Source organism: Felis catus, chromosome B2, assembly GCF_018350175.1.
Source record: "Felis catus isolate Fca126 chromosome B2, F.catus_Fca126_mat1.0, whole genome shotgun sequence".
Classification (NCBI taxonomy): domain Eukaryota; kingdom Metazoa; phylum Chordata; class Mammalia; order Carnivora; family Felidae; genus Felis; species Felis catus.
The window spans coordinates 93877413-93891656 of NC_058372.1; the positions used below are offsets into that span (position 1 = coordinate 93877413).

Below are 14244 nucleotides of genomic sequence, written 5' to 3' on the forward strand. Positions count from 1 at the left end.
TGTATGGTGTAAGAAAGTGGTCCAAGTTCATTCTTCTGCATGTCACTGTCCAGTTTTCCCAGCACCACTTGCTGAAGAGACTGTCTTCATTCCATTGGATATTCTTTCCTGCTTTGTCAAAGATTAGTTGGCCATACATTTGTGGGTCCACTTATGGGTTCTCTGTTCTGTTCCATTGATCTGAGTGTCTGTTCTTGTGCCAGTACCATACTGTCTTGATGATTACAGCTTTGTAGTATAGCTTGAAGTCTGGGATTGTGATGCCTCCTGCTTTGGTTTTCTTTTTTAAGATTGCTTTGGCTATTCAGGGTCTTTTCTGGTTCTAAACAAATTTTAGGATTGTTTGTTCTAGCTCTGCGAAGAAAGCTGGTGTTACTTTGATAGGAATTGCATTGCATATGTAAATTGCTTTGGGGTAATTATCGGCATTTTAACAATATTTGTTCTTCCTATCCAGAAGCATGGAATATTTTTCCTTTTTTTGTGTGTGTCTTCTTCAATTTCTTTCATAGGCTTTCTATAGTTCTCAGTGTATAGATTTTTCACCTCTTTGGTTAGATTTATACCTAGGTATTTTATGGGTTTTGGTGCAACTGTAAATGGGATCAATTTCTTGATTTCTCTTTCTGTCACTTCATTGTTGGTGTATAGGAATGAAACCGATTTCAGTGCATTTATTTTATATCCTGCAACTTTGCAGAATTCATGAATCAGTTCTAGCAGTATTTTGGTGGAATCTTTTGGGTTTTCCATATAGAGTATCATGTCATCTGCGAAGAGTGAAAGTTTGACTTCCTCCTGGCCAATTTGGATGCCTTTTATTTCTTTGTGTTGTCTGACTGCAGAGGCTAAGACTTCCAATTCGATGTTGAATAACAGTGGAGAGAGTGGACATCCCTGTCTTGTTCTTGACCTTAGGGAGAAAGCTCTCAGTTTTTCCCCATTGAGGATGATATTAGCATTGGGTCTTTCATATATGGCTTTTATGATCTCAAGGTATGTTCCTTCTATTCCTACTTTCTTGAGGGTTTTTATAAAAACGTGGAAGCTTCACAAATTTGCGTGTCATCCTTGCACAGGGGCCATGCTATGCTAATCTTCTCTGTATCGTTCCAATTTTAGTATATGTGCTGCCAAAGTGAGCATGAACCGAATTCTACCACTGGCTTTCCTAGCTCTCCAGCTTGCAGATGGCAGATTGTGACTTCTAGGCTTCCATAACCACATGGGCCAGCTCCTACAATAAACTTCTTCTATATCTATCCTTTTGGTTCTGTGCCTCTGGAGAACCCTAATACTCTTAGAATATCTTGAATCTGAGGCTGAATTTAGACAGTATATATGAGGGTAAAGGTAGAGAGATGAACATGAGATGGTATTCTGGAAGCAAGGTAAGGTGAGATCCAGAGGCCTAGAAGTCTGGATGTGTCCTCTAAAATGCTGGAGGTCTCTGTACAAAGGGAACACAGTGGTTGGGGAAGAAGGACTAATAGGAACTAAACCATTTTGCCAGCTTCATCATTTTGCCTAAGACTAGGCCTTGGGATATTCCAATGTGGTGTAATTGTACTATGTGTTCACTAACAGCTATACGTCAGTGGGGTTATCAAATAAGAGTGTATTTTTCCCATTTCTGCCTGCTGTTTGTATGATTTTTATGATGTAGGCTGAGATATTAATTTCAGTCAGGATAAACTATGAAAGAAAACTGCTCTAAACTCTCAGTGGCTTACAATAGTAAAAGTTCATTTCTTCCTCAAGCTTACTTGCCGATCATGGGTACATGCAGCCCTGCCCCACTGCGTCTTTACTCCTTCTGTCTAGGACTTCACCAATCAAGCAGAATGACAGAGGAAGGAGACTCATGGAGAACCATAGGCTGGTTCTTAAATCTCCTCCTCAGGAGTGACACATGGCACTCCTACTAACATTTCATTGGCCAAAGTAACTCACATGACCCTAAGTTCACGAGGGCAGGCATTTATAATCCTTCTATAGAAAGAGTTCTGAGGGACAGAAATGGGACTACTTGAGAAAGAGTAATACCACTGTCCACAACACATAAGCAGTGGGGCCTTATGGAAAGGTTGCTGCCATGAAAAGCTGAACATGCCTCTCTGTAGATTTTTGTTTGTTTGTTTCCTCCCTATTACAGCACTTTCTCTAAGAACTGCATCCTCCCTGACATTCATATCTTCCATCTTCTTTTTAGATGATGGACCAGAAACAAGCCCAGAAGCAAAGCTTAGATAGTGGAGAATTCTTGAATTCTAGTGTAGAGTTTGGGTGGAGGTAACCACATTTATCTACATGCACCACAGAGAAAAAGCTGGCAGGTAAAGCAGATATAGCAAGACAACAGACTTGAGACTGTGAGAGAGAGGGGGGGATAAATAAGGTGTGGCCATCTTGCTCTTTGAAGGTATCCATTTATCATCTCCAGTCTATCTGAAGCTTCTCTATATTACTGAGATATGCCTCTTACCATTACTGAGGGATACCCCATACCATACACTTTCTATAGCTTGTTTCATTTGAGCTACTTTCTCTTTGAGTAGATTACAGCAACACAGCATGGTGGTCACATACAGACTTTAAAGCTGAACTGACTAGTTAGAAGCATGACTGCATAGTTATGTGCAGCCTTGAGCAAACCACTTTGTCTGGGCCTCCTGTATAAAACAGGGATAATATCCATACATAATCTCATTGAGTGTCGTGAAGATGGAATGAGTCAATATGTATCAAAGAAGCAATATTAAAAAGTGAGCTATTATTACCATATTACTATTACAGCCAAAAAGTTCAGAATACTTTTTCTGAGATGTAGTTTCATAATTCTCAGCATCTACCTCACATGGTATCTCTCCCAGGACAGTTAATATTGATAAAGTTCCGTGACATCTTCAAATTATTAGATTATGAAGCACTCCCATTTCTCCAAAATTACTATCTACACATGATCCAGATTCATCAAACACCTAATCACCCCAAATGTTCTCAGCACTGATACATCTGGACAAAGGAGAGAAGAAGATATATACCAACAACACTTGGCCAAAGTGTTCTTCACAGTGTTTTGCTGTTCTTTAGATGGTAGCTGAAAGATTTAGACAGGTATTCCAAAAGCACAAAAGCATTCTGATTTATTAGCATTCTTTGAGATTATCACTCTTAAGAATTATCAATCATATATAAGAATTCTTTGGGTTTTCTGCCTTTCCAGAATGGTCTTAAATTGAATTTGTTCCAGGCATGCACATGCTCAAAACATATGGAAGAAAGAAAAAAAGGAACATTTTTCCAAAAGAGTCTTAAATTTTATTTCTAAAAGAAATATTTTCTTGTTATAGGATGTTTCTCAATATCCTCTCCTCCTGAATGAAAGAAAATAATTAATGGAATTTTTACCCTACTGATATTGGGTCAGAATAAAAATTCAAATTTTTTTCTTGGACACATGGACTTAAATATTAAGTCTCTGTCCTTGGAGAACATGGATTCTTAATGGAAAAATAGGACAAGTCAAGAGATGTTGTTTTAAATAAGTCTAAATAGCCATTGGTAATGCTACAAAGTAAGAAATTTTCCCCAAAGACCTTTAACTCTATCCATGTGTCTTTATTCAATTAATGCTTTTGGAAATATTTTTTTCTCCTTTCCCCATTCTGCTTTCCAAAGGCTCAGAGATCTCCTCCTGGCTCATCCCAGCATGTGTTATAGAAATGAAGTCTGCCAAACTTCTTTCAAGGAGGAGGTCTAGAACCCTTATGCAAGAGAAATATTTTTGGAAAAAGAAGTGTCAAGTAGTCACTTGGATATAAGAAGAGCTCTCTGGATATCTGTCCTACCTCTCCTTATCTGTAATCATCCAATCTGTCTCCAGATGATGCAAATCATTCCACGAACACAAATACTCCAACAGGCAGTCCCAGTTCCTTTGGCTCATATTCACAAAGGTGACTGATTACAAGCATGATGACAATGCTAGAAGATGATGTGAGCATTTATGAATTTGGATTGAACAGCACTCTGAAGTCAAAGACCCAAAGGACACAACCACAAGAGCTGTACATAATCATGCCAAGAAACACTGGGATTTAAGCCTGTTTACAGAAGTCAGGAGAGATTCTACTATCACTGCTGAAAACCTTTATTCTATGCAGGATATAAAACCCCTGATTTCTGTTCTCACCTAAATCTTAAGAAGTACCTACCATATTCATGATGGGAGATGTTCATTCTGCCCTCAGGTTAACTTGGGACTTAAATTTGAACGTCACTGCAGCCCAACTGTATCCTTTAAATATGTTCCTTTATTTACTTATCCAATAATTTCTTTGATGTTCAAATATCTTGAAATGAAAAGCAGAAATGAAGGCAGAATTTGAGCAGCGTTCACACAGGTGGACAGTTTAGGCTGAAAAATACATTCATACATACATCAAATGAACTTTTACAGGGGTGCCTGGGTGGTTCAGTTGGTTAATTGTTGGACTTTTGGTTTCAGCTCAGGTCATGATCTCACAGTTTGTGAGTTCAAGCCCCATGTTGGGCTCCGTGCTGCTGGTTCAGAGCCTGCTTGGAATTCTTTCTTTGTATCCTTCTCTCTCTGCCCCTCCTTGGCACATTCTCTCTCTCTCTCTCTCTCTCTGTCTCTCTCTCTCTCTCTGTCTCTCTCTCTCTCTCTCTCAAAATAAATAAACTTAAATGAACTTTTACACAGCTGAGCTAGCGCACATTACACATCACCTGTGAAGTGAACACTGACCAAATAATGGATATTCGCAGCAAGTATCATTCTTCTTTTGAAATAAAGATAAAACCAGATAGTTTTATTTTTTAACGTTTATTTATTTTTGAGACAGAGAGAGACAGAGCATGAAGGGGGGAGGGTGAGAGAGAGGGAGACACAGAATCTGAAACAGGCTCCAGGCTCTGAGCTGTCAGCACAGAGCCCGATGCGGGGCTCAAACTCACGGACCGCGAGATCATGACCTGGGCCAAAGTCGGCCGCTTAACCAATTCAGCCACCCAGGCGCCCCAAACCAGATAGTTTTAAATCCATGTAATGGCCCAAATATTATGCTAATGTATGGTTAGGATATGTAATCCAAATGCTTCTGAATATAAATTCTATGTTATTCATGTCATTGAGGCCTGAATGATTCTAGAGTTATTTTCATAATTCTTTGTCTTTGCCAAAAACATCTTATCTATAAGAAAATCAATCAAGGACGAAACTCTAAGTGAAAACTTTAGGTGCTACACAACCAGCAGAATAGTGAGGCAAAGATAGCTAAGAGAGAAAAAGCAACAGAAACAGAATAGCTTTGGAAGTCCAAGGGACACACTGAAAGTCATATCCAGAAATTCCTCACATTCTAATTTGATTTCCAAGAACAGCAATAGTTATGACACTACTAGTGGTCTAGTTGAAAGGGCAAAATCAAGTCCTAACACAATCCCAGATCATTAAGGCTCAGGAATGATATCTCTAAAGATATCTCTCTCTTGGTCTCTCTCTCTCACTGTCATACACACACACACACACACACAATAAAGCTACATGGGGGAAACAAATAGACATGCACATACATACATAAAATATTCACCAGAAATCATATTCTGTTTTTTTTCTTTCTTGCTATACAACTTTCATAGTATCACTTGCTTAATTGTTTTAAGAAACCTTACATACATTTTGTAAATGAAAGTCATATAACAAAAATACTGGTATAATAACTCTTGAATCTGAAAGGGTAAAATTCTAGGCTATTTTCTTGCAGGAGTGTTGTTTCTTAGACATTGCTTCTCGGTTATTCAATTAAACTAGAAGGCAGAAAAGCACCCCATGCAGCACTTACTCTTGCCCTCCTCCTGTATCCAAGTGAGTCTGGATATGCCAAGTTTCTGAGCAATTGATTCAGAACCAATTTGTGGCAAACAAATGCTCTCCCGCTACTGAGAGTGGAAAGATCTCTCCATGCACTTTTGTCTAGACAGTCTTGACTACAGGAATATAATGTGTTTGCTGGCCCTCCAGTGATTTATTAAATGCCAAATCCATACAGCACAGGCACTAAAGCTTAAGAAATGGAAAAATAGCTTACCCAGTGGAGTTGTAATGACTTATTAAGATTATGTTGGCAGAAAGACTTATAACAGTATCAATAAATAATAGCGATCTATCAAATAACTTTGGTTGAAATGGTAATGTTTAGAAATATCCCATTTAAGGTGGGTGAAATGCACCCACTGGGGATTAGTGGCATGGAAAATATTCCGTGCAGTGATGTGAAAGAAACTCAGGCCCGCTACAGCAATTCTGCTTGGAATTTCAGTCACCTTTAAAAAATAAAAAGTAAAGCTAAACCCTCAACTAAAACTCTAGTTAAAAAAAAAAATGCACTGGCTAAAATCTGACCAAGAAAACACAGAGCCTTTTGTTTTGACAATGAGAAAACTCGTAGATTCTCTTCATTTTTATTTCACAAATAAAAAATGAGATACTTATCATTTTTCATATCATTCATATTTTTAATATTTTCCTTTGATAATCCAATTAAAAACAGACTTTCCTGAATTCCCTAACCAAATGTTCAATGCCAGTAGATATATCAAAGAATTATGATAGAAGGAGAGTAAGAAAGATAGAAAAAACTTGTTTCATGTTGAAAAGAAAAATCTCATTTGGTAATAGAAATACCTTTTGATGGATGTTTGCTAAATAAAACTTTTCCATATCGTCAGAGTCAAGGTATCGCGTTAACAGATATTTCTCATGTAAGCTCAGCTGTACAGCAATGAGGAATTTTTTAACTATTTCTTTGCAAATCATAAAATATACTTTCAAAAGGCCGCATATTACGTGTGAAACATTATGGTCCTTTCAGCAATAGAGATTATTCATGAAAAGAGTAACTATTACTAATCTCTCATTTATAACACTATGAAAAGCACCAGAGCCAGGAAAATAGATGTTTATTCATTTTCTTTGGGAGATATTATGCAGCAATAATCTAAAAATCCATTAATCTTTAGAAAAAACATGTTCTTTTTGATCAAGTTGATGCAGCTAATGCAATTTTCTCAAAAATAACGTATGATTGATTTTCCCAAATTGTTCTTTTTAATATTTAAACATTCATTATATCCAAAAAATTGTAATGAGATATCTGACAGCTATGAGATGTATGTTATTTCCCCGAAGTTCTTCAGATTCTTCTCACAGAAGAAAAAGAGCAAGCTGTTGGAGTGCCTTCCCTACTGTCATTTCCTGGTGCTCGTCCACCAGCAGCCCCACTGGGAGCACATGACTGCAGGACCTGACCCCAGCTGTGTTTAGTGAGTATGTACTAGGTGACAGGCACAGGGCACTTAGGAAATTGTTATTTATTTTATTTGCTATTCCCAAAAGAGAGCATTTAAGAGGTGACACTCAATGAGGTTAAGAATGTTCTCTAAGTTCACATTGATTATTGAGTGAACCAAAATTAACAATCACACCAGGCTCCAGAGTCTGTGGCTTCCAGAGCTCCTTCCCCACAAAATTAAATCTGACCAACTTCAGGGCTTTGAAAACAGGAAAAGTATGTTGATTCAGGTATTTCATTTTTTTTTTTTAGTGTTTTATTTATTTTGAGATAGAGATAGCAGAAGAGGTGCAGAGAGGGGGAGAGAGAGAGAGAGAGAAAGAGAGAGAGACAGAGAATACCAAGCAGGCTCCATGCTGTCAGTGCAGAGCCCAACATAGGGCTCAATCCCACAAATCGTGAGATCATGACCTGAGCCAAAATCAAAAGTCGGATGGACGTGTAACCGACTGAGCCACCCAGTGCTTTTTACAAAGGTTAACAATAGGCAACAACCATTTTAGTTTAATTTTTAGAACTTTTTATTTTAAATTTAAATTGGGTTGAGATATCAAATGAAGAGTGGTATATACAGTGACAGGAAAAAATCAAACTTGTGTCCCAAAATATTTTCAACTTTTATTAGGGATGAGTTCAGTACACTATTTTTAAAGTGAAGTCTTCTGCATAATGTTGAATAATAAGAAAAAAAAATAGTAATTTGATAATTTAAAGATAACAGCAGAGACATTGACATTCCTAGTGGAAACTGGTTCTGAATGTTATTTCCTGGTTGACTAAGTTTGAACTTGTTTTCCTAATTTTGTCTGGAGGCTGAGATATCCACCAAGAATCCAGTGCAACGGAACACACACCCAAGCAAGGGCACACGCATCATGTAAAATTTCAGAACACCAGGGGCAGAGAGAAGTGGATTTCAAGATAGCAATTAGCTCTCAACAGCAACATCACTAGAAAGTAATATAAAGATACTTTCAAAATAATTCCCAGCACAGGATCCTATTCTTGGCCAAAAGGTGTGAGTGTAGAATAAACTCATTTCCACATGTCCAAATTCTCAATTTATTGATCTTCCTGGCAAGGTTTCTCATGGAGTTCCCACTCAAATGAGAAAATAAACAAAGATAAAGATAAGGGGCTCAAAACCCGAAGATCCCTCCCAGGCGGGTAGTGGCAGGGGTCCCCAGGACAAAGGTTCCCCAGTGTGCCAGCCCTACAGCAGGTCTGGAGAACAACTTGTTGAGACTAGAACAGACAACACCAGGAGAAATTTCCTTAAGAAGTGAAATTAACTGAACATATTGAGATGACAATTACACAACTGGGGAAGTCAGAGGGTAAATTAGTGGTAGATACAAAAAAAATTAGGCAAACAACCAATTTTCAATCCAAGAAAACAAAAAATGGAAAGGAAAATGATTAATATTTTATATACTCTCTAGCTCAGTTTTGATTAGTATTTGTATATTCCTAAGAATGTAAACATTAAAAAAATCAACAAGCTAAAGTTAAAATGTAACTACACTCTGAGCTTGGGGCAGGAAGGGTTCATGTGTGTTAGGAAGTTAAGGTTGCAACATTTACCAAATAAAAATACAGGTACAGGACACCCAGCTAAATTTTAATTTCAGATAAATAGCTAATAATTTTTTGTGTAAGTATGTCCCCAAAATTGCATGCATAGACCCTGAAAAGGTGAAAAACAACTATATCTTCATCTTCTACAGTGGAGAATCAAAACTAAAAAATCAGTAACTAGTATTATAAGCCAAATAAGTAAGTACTAAAATATTTGAAAATGGTTCCCACTGGAGAACAGGAAATTATGAAAAGGAAGGTGGAGTGGTACTATTTTTTACACCAAGTATTTTTTTTTAACAATTTTACTCTTCCTTTACACAAAGAATTTGATTAAAATACAAACTGAATTGTTTAGATCTGAAGCAAATAAGACAAATGTTATAATTTGGAAAAACAGTTTACATAGGAGCTTGTTATATTATTCTGAATAATTTTTCTGATTGAGAACAATCAGAACAATCTAAGGAAATTTCAACAAATACTTAAACTAGTGCTTTGCAAGGTTTCTATATTATTGGACTATTTGGGATTATGGTGGTGAATATTATAGAGGAGTTTGGAATCTTGCTTTTTTATTAATTTATTCATTTGACAAATATTCATTATGTACCTATTACATTGGGGAAGCAGATGACATTACAGGAAATCAATTTGTTAGTCACAAATATAGAAAGACCATCTCAAAAACTATTAATAAAATTTTAGTCAATTCAAGTCAGTTCACTACATAGTAAATGACTCCTCCCTGTCTGTATCCTCAGACACCTTCCAGGTTTGTCCATTTTTGAGCACAGGACTGGCATTGGAGACTCCTTCCGGGTAGGAACCCAATGTTCATGGAACTTTGAGGAATCCTTCCTAGTCTAAAGTAGTATCTAGAACACTATTTGAAGAAGAGCTCAGGAAATATTTTTGAAGGAGTTAATCAATGAATTGATAAAATAAATCAATGAATTGATAAAATAAATCAATGAATAAATAAATGGCTGTGATTAAACTATATTTTACAGTAAGAAAAGGCTTTATTGAAGGAGGACTAACCTATGTTTTACAAGCTCTGACAGTAAGTAAGCTGTATTTTACAAGCCCTTTCTTGAAAGGGGAAAGAATAGAGTTAGACCAAGTAAGAGGCTACTGGATTAATCTCTATTTATGTAATTATCATTTAAATGATGCAGAGGTGATGGCAGTGAAAAGGAATGACATATAGAAAACCCAGAAGATAGTCTGAAGAAACCAACTTAATGATGGAATAGGGGAGAAGAAATCCAAAGAATCCAAGATGTAATTCTGAGACCACTTAACCTGGGAGCCTGGAAAACGGGGGGTCGCACGAAGAGAAACAAAAATGTAGGAAGGAGAGCCAGCTTTGGAGGAAGTTAAAAATTCAGGTTTATGCATATTAATTTATCTACCATACCTCTGGCCCAGTGACAGTCATGCCTGAGGCATCTCACATTTTTAAAAATGTAAATGTGAAAAGCAGACAGGCAGCTCCTGCTTTTTGTCACCTTAAATATCATCGATTTGATTTCTCGAAAGTCTCTTTTTACACAACTGCATTTGACTTTCTGCCTCCTTCATCAGCTCATTTATCAGATGCAGCCCTCACTCTCGGGGGTTGTGGGAGATCAGTTTAGCCCAGCCCCACCCTTGGGAAATCAGGGTTCTTTTCTATGCAGGAGTGCCATCTTGTGGTCAGAGAGTGTCACCTCAGGCTAGACTGCACAAGTAATGAAGTGGGAGGGGGCAGAGGGGGAAAAACATTCTGCTTTCGGTTCCAGCTTCCAGGCGCGCTGTGGCAAAAACCCATACCTCTTATCGTCTAAATATGACTGTGAGAGCATATCCAGTCACAGTACTTACTATGAAGTACAACGTCTGCTTTTTAATGTATTCTTATCAAATGATACGGATGTGGTCCAATGGAGAGAAAAATAAAATCAGTACAGCTCTCTATTTTGTTTCATTTTTCATACAGTTTATCATATACGATGAAGAAATGGTATTTTAGCCATAAATATAATTTGGCTGTCTTCATATCATTAAGGAAAATGTTTACAAATACCTAGTTTGTACACGGCTCACATATAAATGGGTCCCTTTCCTTAACTCTCTTGAAGTTGCTCCCTTCACTTGCCCTGCTATAATAGCCCTGATACACTCTGAAGAAACATTAAGCTGTTTGATGCCCACAGCCCAAAGTCATCTCTTTTCCAGAGAACATCCAGAACATTTTGTCAAACCTTTACAGATGTTTATAGCATGTCTTATCTCCCCGGCTAGGCTGTAAACTTCTTGAGACAGAATCCATTTCTGATGTATGCATAAAAAGCTCCAAACAGCTGATTACCAGTGTTTCTAACATCTGAGAGTCAAAGCATCCCTTTCAGAATCCTATGCAAACAGTGGGCTTTCTGGCCAGAAAATATGTGATCTGCACATACATGCAAAACTTTGCTCCTACATAGACCATTAACATGCTGGTCTGGTTAAGAAATCCTGATCTAAAAGAAACTTCTGGAACACAGCCTATTTATCACTTGGAGCATCCTGTATGCACAGAATAGGCACATGCAGAGATACAGAGTCAAGCTTGATAAAACTGATTTTCTCTACACTGTCAAATATCTACCCCCTCCCCCCAAATCTGCTTCTGCCTATAGAGATTAGTAAAAGGCACCACTGAAATTCCTCAAACTTGGGGGAATAAATAAATTGTGGAAATGGTCATCCAAGTGTCTGGGCAGGATCCCAAGGAGGGCCTGACACCACACCCAGCCCCACGCTTTGGTGCCCTCTATTATCCTAGCTTTTTGTCCTAAGTGTAAAAAGAAAATCTTTCCCTGTGTACTTGGCAATATTAGAATTTTTCCACAGTTAACACTTTCTCTCCCTTTTTCTCTCCCTCTCCTCTCTTTTCCTCCCTCATACACATACACACTCTCTCTCACTCTCGCTCTCACTCTCTATCTCTAAGTGGGGAAAAATGTCCAAAACACAGAAACATATGTCTTACTCTAAATCTGATCATGGGTTGGTTTGGATGGCAAACCTGGTATCTTTCTTTTTCACTTTAACCTTCCCTAAAACCACCTTCCTCGTCTAAGAACACTGAGCAGAGTTGGACCCCTCCTTCCTTCAGAGAAAAGAAATGGACAAGAAAACTCAGTGATATCTTGACCGTATGCACAGGAGATTGCTCTGGATCGAGAGGCCCTCCCCGGAGCAGAGAGAAAACATCAATAACCACAGACGCCTTGCTACCCACTCTGCATGATGCTTCCTTCCTTGTTCATGGAAATAGAAGTGTCTTGTCTCCACAGGAAAGTTTGATCTTCCACAGTGATTTTTCAATAAGGCTTTTAAAATGTATATCTATTTTCACAGCACAGTCCAGATACAAGCATTTCATCAGAAGTTAGGCAAATAAAGTTTTGAGAGTTTACAGCAAGAAGAAATTAGTGACAAAACTTACTTAGCAGTTCTGCATGTGGAGGACAGAGCAGATACTGAGGAAACATGAAATGGAGAGCCTTGTTCTGAAATAACTGAATCAGGGGCGCCTGGGTGGCTCAGTCGGTTAAGCCTCCGACTTCAGCTCAGGTCACGATCTCACGGTCTGTGAGTTCGAGCCCCACGTCGGGCTCTGGGCTAATGGCTCAGAGCCTGGAGCCTGCTTCCGATTCTGTGTCTCCCTCTCTCTCTGCCCCTCCCCCGTTCATGCTCTGTCTCTGTCTCAAAAATAAATAAACATTTAAAAAAATTTAAAAAAAAATGAAATAACTGAATCAATGGTAGGAGAGATGATTCAATCCTGGGCAAGTACACTGCAGAGGGACCTCAATTTCCACATCTGTTCAGCAGGTTGGACCAGATCATTGTCAGCACTGAAGCTGTCGGATAGATGGTCATCCCAGAAACAGGTAAAGCAAAGATCAGAAGGTTGTAAATGTAGGGCCGCCTGGGTGGCTCTGTCAGTTAAGCATCCGACTCTCAGTTTCATCTCAGATCATGATCTCACAGTTCGTGAGTTCTAGCCCCACGTCAGGCTCTGTGCTGACAGTGTGGAGCCTGCTTGGAATTCTCTTTCTCCCTCTCTCTCTCCCTGCCCCTCCCCTGCTCATGCTCTCTCTCTCTCTCTCTCTCTCTCTCTCTCTCTCTCTCTCTCTCAAAAAATTAATTAACTAATTAATTAATTTTAAAAAAAAAAGAAGGTTGTAAAGGTAGCCAAGAGGAGAGTCAGTGGCCTGCTGATGGGGGCTGGACAGTCAGACACACAGGTAAACCAGAAAGGAAACTGTGGCAGTCCCCAAATCACCTCAAATAGGGATGAGAGTCAAGATCATCTCTGGCCAGCATGACAAGGGCACCAGTGTTTTTTAACAATGCCTCGCCCATCCTAGCCCCTCAGCTCAGAAAGAAATGATCAGCAAGAGGCCTCAAAGAAAACAGTGTCAAAATATACATTCTTCCCGCCTTAAAAAAAAAAAAAAAAGTGCAGGACAGCATATTAAGTCCTGGAAGCCCGCGATTCTCAAGTTGGGTCTGATACTGTGGGTTGGAAAACTCCTTGTTGTGGGGCTGCCCAGTGCAGTGGAGGATGTGTAGCAGCATCCCTGGCCTCTACCCTCTAGATGCCAGTTGTACGCCCCCACCTCAGCTGTGACAACCAAAAATGTCTCCCAACATTTCCAAATGTTCCTGGAGTCAAACTGCCCCTGTTGAGAACCAGTTTTAAAAACACTTTTCTTGGCCACCTGATCAACTGAAACAACACCCTAATTTTTCATGACATCTTTCCCTGTTACGCCTTCTGAACTCAACTGCACGGGCATCTCCCAGTTCTCTTAACCCTGACCTCAATTTGTCTTCACTCTGACCTCAATTTGCTCTCTGCCTGATGCTTTGGCCTTGGCATTTCAAACCATCCTTTGCCTAGTTTCACCTTTTTCTAGGATTTAATGCACCGTGGGCAAGCTCTAGATCAACGCCTTCTGCTCCGAGCCTCAGGCGCTTCCTTTCCTTCCCCCAAAGCTCCACAGCCAAGATCCATTCATTTCTTTTCCTGCACAGCACTGTCTCCTGAGGCCCCAGCCCTGAGACCCCAGAAGCCCAGTGTTCAGGACCCCTTCACAAGACTGAGAATCCAGCAAGAGTCAGTTAAAGGTATAGAGATGTTCTGTTTTTATTCCTGAAAATCCCAGAGGCTGAAAAAAATCATTCTTCCCTTTCCTATACCATCCGCTAGGAAGACAGGGCAAGAGATAGTCCTTCCCTCTTGCCT

The 14244-nt window shown here is 39.0% G+C and overlaps 1 non-coding gene across 1 annotated transcript; it reads right to left on the bottom strand.

Moving 5' to 3' along the window:
- Positions 1-1034: 1034 nt before the first annotated feature.
- LOC111560748 lies at positions 1035-1146 on the bottom strand. Its single transcript, XR_002742722.2, has one exon. It is a non-coding gene; the product is annotated as a U6 spliceosomal RNA (small nuclear RNA).
- Between the last annotated feature and the right edge of the window lie 13098 nt (positions 1147-14244).